Here is a 13,075-nt window from a genome sequence, read left to right on the forward strand (position 1 = left end):
TCTAGTTCTACCGTATAGAAATAGAAACCAATAATAGTTTACTATGGTTTTCCTGGAATCATCATCCTAGGAAAAACATAGGAACCCCGAAGTTCTTGCTTCCAGACTGTAGAATAGAACCCTAAATTTTTAGTCTAATTCCCCAACATTAACTCACTGTTATCCTGTTCCACTCTTTTTAAGATTCCATTCCTATATTCTGGTATTATTTTTTGTTGTACTCTAAAGTCTACAGAACCTAGCAACCTAGGCTCTGATACCAAACTGTAACGACCCAAAAACTACACCATTTTTTTTATATATAATTTACTCTGATACTCCTGTAATACCTACTATAACATATCAGGGTCCAGATGGCACTGAGTTATCCCTGTACATAAACCGACACACCTATGCAGCGGAAAACATAAAGTCATACATCCATATTTAGATTACCAGAATTCAGTGTTTCCAAACTGTACATACATATTTACACATCACCCCATTTTTATCTACTCCAAAAATACATTCTCATGAACACACTTACCCTTTAAAAAAGGGAAGTACAAAAGATCTCTTTATCTGTGAGCCTGATCTGCGAGCCTAACTGGATCACCTGAAAAAATGTTAAATCACTGGGATGAGACAACGCTTAGTAAGAGGAAATATGCTATTACTAGTGTGTGGTAAATGAGTTTACATAAATAATTTACTGATAAATAACTGTACTGAGATACCATGTAAAATATAACACTGTGTAACTCACACCTACGTGACTTAAAATACACTTGTAATATTTGAGTTTTCTATTTAATCATACTACTAGTATTATAATATATCTACTAATATTCTATAAATCTATAATAAATAATTTTGAAAACTACCATGGAAATCTGAACGTCATGATTAAACCCCTCATGACAGGGTTGTCCGACCCATAGGCGGTACTTAATCCTGGTTAGCCTACCAGGTAAGTCAACTGTACTCTACCAATCCTCAGTCCGGTTAGAATGCAACCTCTCATAGGCTCGAAACTGGTAACTACCTTGTCAAATCGGCCTCCTCAACTCAGAATACCAGGGAGATTGCAATCTTTCTGTGCTCTGCTAACTGAACATAACTTGATTCATCAGGGTCTGATACTGTACATAATATTTCTATAGATATCCTACTGTTTTCATCATGATGCCAAAATAACCATAACATCATAAATCTGATATGAAAATACTATAATATATGACTAAAATAACTATGATATTTGACTGTAATAACTATAATATTTGATTGTAATAACTGTAATATCTTACTGTAATATCTGATTGGATAATCTGTAATGTCTGAGTGTTATGGTTTTGGAAAACATGACATTCTGTAAATACTGTAAAATACTCGTCTGTATAATATTTGTAAAATATCTGTCTGGTAAATATCTGTCTATAAAATATATTTGTCTATATATACACTGTAAATCATGATATTCTAAAAAACTATATAAATTTTGTATTAAGCAAATATCTACTCAGGCCACACAATTAATAAAACTCACGTTTTGAAATCTGTAAAACTGTATAAGTTATATACCTTGTACCTCAATGAACAAATACTATAATTTACTAATAATATTTTTTAATTTACCAGCATAGCATATTTTCCTTACCTAACTGGCTGAGAGGCTCGCCTTTAACTTTATCCTCATGCTCACGGCGTACTATCCCCCAAATCTTGAAATAATATATATATACATATTTCCAATAAATCAATTGTATTTCCTCGAACCTACATACTCATAAATTTTCTAAACTATAATTTACCTGAGCTCCTGAAAATATTCACTAGGTCCTCAACCCATGCCTGCAAGGTCCCAAAAACACCCTAGTCCTGAAATTATAACATCATAATTTTATTCCACAAAACTCCAGTATATTCCCATATAACTTAAAATCTAAACTCAAATAAGTCTGATAAAATTGAAAATACCCAAATATTCAACTTACCCAAATTTTTGGATGGTGCTCAAGTTGGCCTAACCAATGATCTACTCCAGCAAACTTGAAGAGAATCTTCCCGGGAGTAGTGTGACGGCTTTCGATCGTCAAATCGACAAACAACGAAGCCGAAATCGTAGAGAAAATAGGAGAGGGTCGGTTTTTAAAGAGAGAAGGTGTTTGCTGCATGATTTCTCGCTAAAAACCCCGGATTAGGCATATTTATAATCCTGGATTCGTCGACGAGACACGTCACTTTGTCTATGAGTCCATGTAGGGAGTTCGTCACCGAACTCGAATCCCTCATCGACGAACTTCAGGCTTCTGCTAAACCTCCTCTCGATAAATTCTCATCGATGAGACACGTGTCCACGTTGACAAGCCCAAGAAGGATGCTCATCGACGAGAACCCTGTGTTCATTGACGAGACCCTATGAGTCCCTTTTTGGAATTTTCCTTTTTCTTTTACTATTTAATTACTATAATTCTTCTGGTCTCTACATTGGGTCCTTACACTTACACGTAGATAGTCCCCAATATCACATATATTATTAGGGGAGTCAATTAAATTAAGTCAGGACACAAACAGCCAAACTTGTGAGGTTTCAGGCTACCGAAGCCCCGGTGTTCAAAACACCTCGGGCGACCAATCAGAAAGTTGATTTAGCTTCAGGAGACCGAACCAAAAATGACTGTAGCATCCTTGGGCGACCGAACCACCATTCTAACTTTTCCCAACAACTGGACAGCCCGAACTCCTACGTTCAAATATGCCTTAGGCGACCGAAAGTTCAAGTTTGGCATATCGAACTTTAGACCGGGTGACCGAATTGCAGTCTTTTGGAGAATCGCCTCAATTTAGAAAATCGAACTAAAATTCACGCACTCGAACCTTAAAAATCACTTTTCCTATTGTGTCTGTTCGGGCGGCTGAATTCTAGGTTAGGCACCCGAAACTCTCGGGTTGGTCCAATTCTTGACTGAGGTAAATTGGTTTAAATGGGGTTAATTTTATTAAACACTTTAAAAACATTTTTAATATTCCCCATTGTGTCCCAATGGTTACTTTTTAAGTCCCACCTATATATAGCACTTCATTTGGCTTAATTAGCAACAAGATTAGCAAAAGTGATTAAGATTTTTTCTCTCAAATTTTTCATACTCTTTTGTTATATTCTTTTCATTCATACTTTTTTATAAACATCTTTTTTGAAAGTGAGAGAAAGTGTTAGTTGTTCCCATTTCTTGCAAATCAATTGCAAGATTAAAGGGAAGTGATTGTGGTTAGTGTATATACTCTTACATATCATTTCCTTGGCAAATACTCTCTCATAAACATACGGTTTTGAAAATCCATTTTGAGATTTCTTTCTTATTTGATCTTTCCCATAGTATTTTATTTCATAAATATTGTATTGGGAAGATCTTGATTTTTGCTTGCTAGTCTTGACACTTATATTGCAAAACTTGAAAGCTTGCACATGATCTTTGATATTGGTTTTGCAAATCCAAGATATCTATTGTGCTTTTCATTTACAAAAACTTTAAGATATTAATCTTGGATTGTGTTTAACTTCCTTTTGATTAATTTTTTGTTGAATATCATAGCTTGAATCAAAGGTTTTAACTCTCACATTTACATTCACACACATTTTTTGGAGAGTTTACACATTGGATCTCACCTGAGCATTAAATGTATATCATCTGAGAGTGCATATTTATCTGGATTGTATTGTAGTACATATTTTCTTGGGTAAAAGCACTTAAATTGTACGCAAAATTTCGTATTCATTGATTGTATTCCAGGCGTGGCTTGAGGGGGTTTGATCAAGCCTGTAAGGATTGTTAGGGCCTTCTCCGCCCTGCAATGAGAGTTTGTAAAGGTTGAGGTCAGTCCTTGGAATTTGACCTGGTTGTATCCGGTGCCACTCCACCCATTAAGTGAGTATTAGTGGAATCCTTGTGATTGTGAGCCAAGGTGAGGACACAGGCAGGATTGGCCGAATCTCAATATCATATTCGGTGTCACCTTTACATTTCCTGCATTATATTCTCATTTGTGCTTGACTTAATTTCCCTGCTGAATATTATGCATATTTGATTGACACATTATCGAATGTGATTGAGAGATATTGGAATTGTGTTGTATATACTGAAATTGATTAATATATCATATCTGAAGCATCATACATACTTAGACTGCCCCTAGGTTGCGTAATACTGCTGTTAGATTAGTTGAACCTAGGAGGAAATTTGTAAATCTCCAATTCACCCCCCTTTTGGGATCGCACCAAAGCTAACATTGATGAAACCAAGAAGGACATTCGTCGACGAAGACAATGGGTTCATCGAAGAGTCCCTGCTGATGCCCCCTTATAAAATTTATTTCTCTTTTATTTCCTTCTACCTTTTTCCTTTATCATTTTCATTTATTATATTTACGGGTCTCTACATCCTCCTCTCCTTATAAAAATTTCGTCCTCAAAATTTGCTATCTCTCACATGTATCACTTTTTTTGGAAAAACCTACTGTAATTTTATTAATTACCCTCACTTATGGCAGAGGAATACCGTGGTTACACTTACGGTCCTAGGAGATTAAAATAACCATACAAAACTCTCCCAAAACCATCAAAACAGAAAACTATTACGTACTACTAATTAACCTGCACAAAAACCTACCTATTTATATGATTTCTTACCTAAACATTTCCTTCCTCTAGCTGATTCTGAATCCCACTAAAACATATGTGGGTACTTCTGACGCATTTCCTCCTCTAATTCCCACAAAACTTCCTTAACTATGTGATTTCTCCAGAGCACTTTCACTAGTGGGATTTTCTTGGTACGTAGTTCCTACTCTTTATAATCTAAGACCTGAACTAGTTTTTATTCATAAGACAAGGTCTCACCAATTTCCAATGTTTCATAACTTATGATGTGAGATGGATCTAGGATGTATTTATTCAACATAGAGACATGAAATACATCGTGAATTTTGGATAGCGTCAGGGGTAACGCTAACATGTAGGCAACTGGGCCAACTCTTTCCAATATCTCAAACGGCCCAATATACCTAGGGCTAAGTTTACTCCTCTTCCCGAACCTCATTATTCCTTTCATTGGAGAAATCTTTAAAAACACATTATCACCCACATCGAATTCCTGCTCGCATCGACGGATATCTACATAGCTTTTCTGCTCAGAAGCCCGCTATACCATCTCTGGCCCCAATATATGTTTTTTTTTCCAATTTCATCCCAATATAACAGAGATCAACACATCCGTCTACACAATGCCTGGTACAGAGCCATCCCAATATTAGCCTAGTAGTTGTTGTTGTAAGCGAACTCCACTAATGGTAGGTATTGAATCCAATTGCCTCCAAAATCAAATCCATCGGTCGGAGGATGAAAGGTCGGGCTAAAAGCCAACTGGGATCCCAAAGCTCTCTATAAGATTTTCCAAAATTGAGACGTAAAATGTGGATCCCGATCATAAACAATTGACATAGACACTCCATGCAATCTGACTATCTCCTATACATACATCTATGTCAATCTACCCATGGAGTAGTTTACTCGGATGGGAAAAAAATGGGTGGTCTTCATCAATCTATCAACGACCACCCAGATGGCGTCCTATCCATGCTGTGCCAGCGGTAACCCTAATACAAAATCCGTAGAAATATGCTCTCACTTCCATTCAGGAATATGAAGTGGTTGCAGTGGCCCTGCCGGTCTCTGATACTTAGCTTTCACCTGCTGGCATGTCAAACACTGCTCTACGTATTCTGCAATCTTTCTCTTCATATTGCTCCACCAAAAGGATAATCTCAAATCCCTGTACATTTTCGTACTCCCTGGATGTACTGTATACAGGAAACGGTGCACCTCTTCTAGAAAGGTTTGTTTAATCTCAACATCTGCAGGTACACAAAGTCTGGTACGGAACCTCAAAGCTCCGTCATATGAAATACTGAACTCTGCTCGCAATCATCATCTCATTCAAACTTAGTATTCTTCTTGATTAGTTATGTTAGAGGCCCTGATAGCCTAGAAAATCCCTTTACAAACCGACGGTAATATCCTACCAAACCCAAGAAACTTCTAATCTCCTGGACATTCCTCGGTCTCACCCAATTCACCACTGCCTCTATCTTGCTAGGATCTACTGAGATTCCATCCCTGAATACTACATGCCCAAGGAATGCAACTTCCTCTAACTAGAATTCACACTTCTTAAATTTAGTGTACAACTTCCTTTTTCTGAGCATCCGAAGTACTAGCCTTAAGTGTGTCTTATGCTCCTCAAAACTCCTCGAATATACCAATATATCATCAAGGAAAACCACTACGAACTGGTCCAAGTACTAATGGAAAAATCTGTTCATCAACTCCATAAATATAGTAGGAGCATTCGTAAATCTGAATGGCATGACCAAAAACTCAAAGTGGTCATACCAAGTTCGGAACACTGTCTTAGAGATATCCTCTGCTTTGACTTTCACTTGATGGTATCTAGATCGTAGATCAATCTTTGAATAGACATGTGTCCCCTAGAGCTGATCAAACAAATAATCAATATGGGGAAGAGGATGTTTGTTCTTAATTGTTACTTTATTGATTTTCTCGTAGTCTATACACATCCTCATCGACCCATCTTTTTTCTTCACAAACAGAATTGGGGCTCCTCAGAGAGATACACTGGGTCTAATAAAACCTTTATCTAGCAATTCCTACAACTGATCTTTTAACTCTCTCAACTCTGCTGGATCCAAATTTTAAGGAGCTTTAGAAATTGGTGCCATCCCTGGAAGTAACTAAATGGAAAATTCAATCTCACGGTCAGGAGGCAATTCGGGTAGCTTCTCTGGAAAAACATCAGAAAATTCCTTCACCATTGGAATATTGGTAGGCTTCAATTATTTCTCTATCACTTCCTTTACGCAAGCTATATACCCTTGACATTCGTCCAGGAGTAGCCTCCTCGCTTGAATGGCTAACACTAGCTGTGGTAAGGAATGCACACGCGACCCCACAAATCTGAACTCTTGCTTTCCAAGAGGTCTAAATATCACCTCTTTCCGATGATAGTTGATGTTAGCATAATTAACAGCTAACCAATCTATTCCCAAAATCATATCAAATCCATGCATGTCTAACACTACTAGGTCAGCTGGTAATATTTTCCCCTGAATATCTACTAAATAGCCCTTAATTACCCTTCGACACCTCACCACTAACCCTGTTAGTGTGGCTACTGCTAACTCAATATCTAAGAACTGTGTTTCTTCCTCATTTAACTCGACGTATCCCGTAGAAATGAACGAGTGTGTGGCCCCTAAATCAAATAGAACAATAAATTTAACTTAAAGCATATTAATCATACCTGTCACTATGTCGCCAGCTGCCTCAGCATCTCCTAGTGTCAGTATGTAGACCCGCGCCTGTGCAGTATTTCTATGCTGGCCTCCTCGGGGTGCCTGGATGTTTCCTCGGAACGGTCTGGGAGCAGGACCGATGCTATGCTGTGCATGACAGTATCGTGCTAAAGGACCCAAACTACCACACCAATAGCAGACATTTTTTACCGCTCGACACTCTCCTCTGTGTCTCTTACTACATGTAGGACAAAATGGATAAGCCTGCTCTACTTGAACCTATTGACTCGCAGTCTCTTTCCTCCATCCTCCGTTGTATCCACCTCTCCTCCATGAACCTTGACTAGAACCCGCTTGAAACCCAGAAGGTGTGGGTCTCTTCCTCTGGCCTTGCACCTCAGCACCCCTCTACCTGCTCGCCTCAACCACGGCGGCCCTATCTACCAGTTCTACAAAATCCTGTACTTTCAACATCGCCACCTGTTCATAAATTTCTTGCCTCAGAACTCTCTCAAATTTTCTTGCTTTCTTTGCCACATTGAGAACTATGTATGGGGCAAAACGGGACAGTTCAATAAATTTCGCTGCATACTGCTAGATTGTTCGATGCCCCTGGGTCAGGTTCAAGAATTCCTCCACCTTTGCTTCTCTAGTGGTGGTAGCAAAATATCGATCGTAGAATATCTCCTTAAATCGACTCCAGGTCAGAGCTGTTGGTATCAATCTTTGCTTCTCTAGGAGTCTCACTGCCGACCACCAATGTTCAACCTCCCATGTCAGTTTGAAGGTGGCATATAACACTCTCTACTTATCAGTGCAGTGTAGTATAGTTTGTATCTTTTCCATTTCCTGTACCCAGTTCCCTGCTATAATCGGGTCCGCACTTCCTAAAAAGCCAGAGACTTCCTTTTGGTGAACTACTCTATAGTGCAACCCTGATTTGCTGATGGACCTCTCTGCTCCCTAGAGCTTCATGCAATCTCAGTCATAACCTTTTGAGCTACACTATGCAGAACTACGTCTGAATCACCGCCGCCCGTACTAGAGGGCCCTGCGCCATCATCACCACTGGCGTGAGCACTACTACTCCCAAGGTCTATCTTGAAAAGACAATAAACATAGTCTGAGGACCCTATCTTCATAATATGATTGATATATTTTATATATCTAAAATCTTATATCATCAATTAACCTAACGTCCTTATTCTCAATTTAAGATTCAGTCTTGTAATTTAAAAACAAAACCCGACAATAGTTTATTACGGTTTTCCTGAAATCGTCACCCCAAGAAAGACACAGAAACTACTACAAAAATTTTGATTCCAGATTGTGAAACAAAACCCTAAATTCTCATCTTAACTTCCAACATTGACTCACTAAAATCCTCATCTACCCATTTCCTGTCCTCTTCCACTAGAGTTTACAAAACTTAGCAACCTAGACTCTGATACCAAACTGTCAGGACCCCAAATCATGCAACCATTTTTTTCCCACATAATAATAATTATTATTATAATAACTCTGATACCATACTATACTATCAAAGTCAAAGTCAACCCAGATCCACCTGTTTATACATACATGCCAACTAAGCAGCGGAAACCATAAAGTACTTAAACTTATACACAATACCAGAGTTTTACTGTTTCCATATACATATATGCCTCCCAAAAAGGACCGTAAAACCTAAGGTCATAACCCCAAAAAACCATCATGTACTCATTCCAACTACTTACCCTTCGACCAGGGTAGCACTATCAGCCTCCTCTATCTCGGAGCTCGATCCGCTTGTCTAACTGGGTTTTCTGAAATGTTTGTATTGCTGGGGTGAGACACTTATCAGTAAGGGAAATAGACTATCTATGTATGGCAATATGAGTATTAGTGTGATATAAACATTTACTGTACATGATAAACTGTATCTAATAAAACTGTTCTATTTAAATCTGAATAAATCATATTTTAAGACAACATATAATTCATCTGCTATATCTGTATATTACTGAATTTATACCCTGGATGGAATATTGAGTCATGATTTAACCCCGCATGATCGGGTTGTGTGGCCCGAAGACTGGACTTAACCATGGCTGGCCAACGAGGTTAAGTCAAACATAACATAACATGACTACGCACATTGCCTACCCAACCTGATCCACCCATCCTACTCTCTGCAACACTTCTCGGGTTGGTGCACAATGGGTATCCTACTCTCCGCTATACTTCGGGCTAATCGACCTTCGACCCACACTTTCTTAATAGTGTGGTTGCACTGTCAGCTATACACCAACCTGGTTTGTCTATTCTACTCTTCGCTATACTTCTTGGGTCGGTACATAGGGTTTGCTTTGCCTGATCTAGCTACTTGGTACGCCCATCCTACTCTACGCAACACTACTCGGGTCGGCACATAAGGCTCTGGCTAGCTAGTTACGATACCATGCTTATAACATACACAATCCATCCGGGTTTTGTTATTATACAATACATTTCACATAATATTTCTGTATAAAAACTTGTCATTTCATAATTTCTGAATAAATTGTCATATTAAAACTTATCACGACATCTGCGCCGGCTAAATTATCATAATATACTGAAAATATCATAATTTATGTTCTATTTATCATCTTTCTAAAACTGCTATCAAATCATGTTTATTCTGTGAAATCATAAGATATTCTAATGTGCTAAAAGTCTACAATATAATTATTTATACTCATGCCACACAAGTGAGTACTACTACATTATATTATCTGTCATGAAAAGTGTATTTCTGCTGAAAAATAGTATTTAACCTGTTTCTAGGGTTTTATTAGATCAAACACCAGTATTCCCAAAACTACATCAATTCATAAATAAATTTATGAATCAAATACTGTATATTAAACGATTAAATTTCTGAAAATACATGACTTAATCTATCCCTTATCTGTTTCTTGAGAAGCTTGTTGAAAAATCCTAAATCACGCCTACGGCGTCCAGAACTCCAAACCCTGAAATCGCATTAACCCTAGTTAAATCAACTCAAACCCCAGTATATTTATCATCTAACACATTTTTTGGGTCCACATATGCGAAATGATCACATAAACCCTAAAATAACATACTTACCTTGATTTTAGAATGGTGCCCCTATCACTCCCCGAACCCAAAAATGGAATCCAAGGGTGAAAATATAATCTAACTTGTCCCTGTATCAAACAAATACAACCAAAATACAAGACAATGGATGAGGGTTCGATCCCATGGGATTCCTAGGCACCCTAAACACATCCATACATAATAGAATATACGCAATGGAAAAAGGTCATTCTATACAAACATGGTACCATACCAGAGTTTATACACAAACAGAGTCAAGGCTCCATCATACAATGTACAACTGGGTGCCCAACATATCTCAAAACTGCAACCCGTGAAACAAAAGTCCTAGCACTTACCCAAGCACTGCCCGTAATACACCGACTACTACGTTCCCAACACAAGGACACTAGTTTGATTACTTGAAGGACCTGAAAAATATGTACATACACCAGGGGTGAGACACCTCTCAGTAAGGAAGAATACATGTTATATCGGTGTGTGGCATTTGAGTGTTATCATGACGCAACACATGAACAGTTAAATGCTGTTCCAGTACTAATTTCACAACAGTGCACACACGCACACACGCATGATTAAGCAATCCCGACGTCGTCACACCCTTCAACCCGAAGTTGGCCCGGGACATATGGCGTTGGCCCGTAGCCAACCTGGGAAACACGGCACCACCGACATATGGCTAGTCCTAGACTCCCATAGCATCGTACCGGCGCTAAACTGGTGGATCCACACCCTTCGGTGATCAGCCGGTAAGGCTCATGCCCTCAGATATAGAGCCTGACACTCTTGCCAAACATGGCCTAACAATTTCATATGCCCACGGATATAGAGTCAGACACTCTCAGTACCTGGAACAAATTCGGAACCACGTTCCTACTCGCATTTCAACCAATCACACACACATGCATGCTCATATAACCAAACAAACCACACCCATTTGGTAATATAAAATCATGGTTTTCCAAACACATATAGTTTAAACAAGTCAAGGCACGACCATCCCTATTACACAGTATAAATCAGCATATATATACAGTTTTTAACAAAACCAGGGATGCAACCCATCGCCCCCTTTTTCCCAAAACTGTAATCATGAAAAAACCCATAGTTTTCCCTATTAGATTTTTCCAAATGAGTAGCCAAAACACACACAGGACCGTGATCCACAGTTATACCAAGTCCGATTTTAAAAATAATCGACATAAACATAATTCCCCTTACCTTTCCCCCAATAACAAATCCTAAATTCCAAGGCGCCTAAACAATGAACCGAGTTCCAAAACCTATAGATCCTAGTATAGAAAATACTCACAACAATGTTCTCTACAAAACTATCAGATCAGAATTGAGAACTGAGCCTTACCTCGATTTTACGCCAAAACCCGAAAACAGTCAAACCGAAAATTCAATCTGTAGAACTTGTAGAGAATCCTTCCACGATCCTCATGGTAACTTCAGATTGACGATTCTCGCGATGAACAACGAAGAAATCTATAGAGATGGAGAATAGGAAAAGTTTATAGAGAGATAGAGAGAGAAAATGAGATTTCTTAGTTGAGAAGTAATAAAAATATCTATTTATAGTACCTTTGACTCAATTGTTCTCGTCGACGAATTGCGTCCTCATCAATGAGGCCTTATAGTTTGCTCATTGACGAGATGATGGCCTCATTGACGAGCCTGAAATTTCTGATTTTCGAAAACCCCTTGGCTTCTCCTCATCAACAAGCCTCTAAACTTCATTGACGAGAAATGTACGACCTTCATCGATGAAGCCTGTTTAATTACCATCTTCCCCCTCTCTTAATTAATTAAACCCACCTATTACGGTTCGGATTCTTACAACCTAAGGACCCCAAATCAACAATCCACTCTAGTTACCTTGCAGAGAATCACCCCAAGATTATCGTGGTAACCTCCGATCGTCGAAACGGGGTAAAACAGAGTCAAATCTGAAGAGAGAAGGAGGGAGAGTCGAAGTATAGAGAGAGAGAAAGAGAGAGAGAGAGAAGAGAAGGCAGAATTCTTGCTAAATAATGATCTTGAGCCCTTATATAGAGAGTTGTCCATGTGGCCTCGTCGACGAAGATAATGGGTTTGTTGACGAACCTTTAATGGACTGAACTTCTCTACTCTCGGTATCTTCTCGTCGGCGAGGCACGTGTACTCGTCGATGAAACCAAGAAGGAAGTTCGTCAATGAAGACAATGGGTTCGTCGACAAGTCCCTGCTGATGCCTCCTTTTAAATTTTTTTTTCTCTTTCCTTTCCTTCTCCCTTTTTCCTTTATCATTTTCATCTATTATATTTCCGGGTCTTTACAACAATATTATTACTCAAGGCCAATTCAAACTTGCTAAATGGACTTTAATTTCAATAGGCCAAGCCTGAGTATCATTTTTTCTGCAGCCCCAAAGGAAAAGATATGAGATTAGAGGAGATATGCCTTTATAGGTGGGAAGGTTCCGCCAAAGTAGTTGCTAGCTGATGTGGGACGTGGGAACCAAGGGTGAGGGCTGGAGCTAGGCAATGGCTGGGCTTGGGGGCAGGGGGGTGTGTGAGAGTGAGAGTGAGGGTGCAGTGTGTGTCTCTCTGCATGTTACCGTGATCACCGCTTGAGGTTA

The sequence above is a fragment of the Malania oleifera genome, chromosome 9, assembly GCF_029873635.1.
Source record: "Malania oleifera isolate guangnan ecotype guangnan chromosome 9, ASM2987363v1, whole genome shotgun sequence".
Taxonomy (NCBI): Eukaryota; Viridiplantae; Streptophyta; class Magnoliopsida; order Santalales; family Ximeniaceae; genus Malania; species Malania oleifera.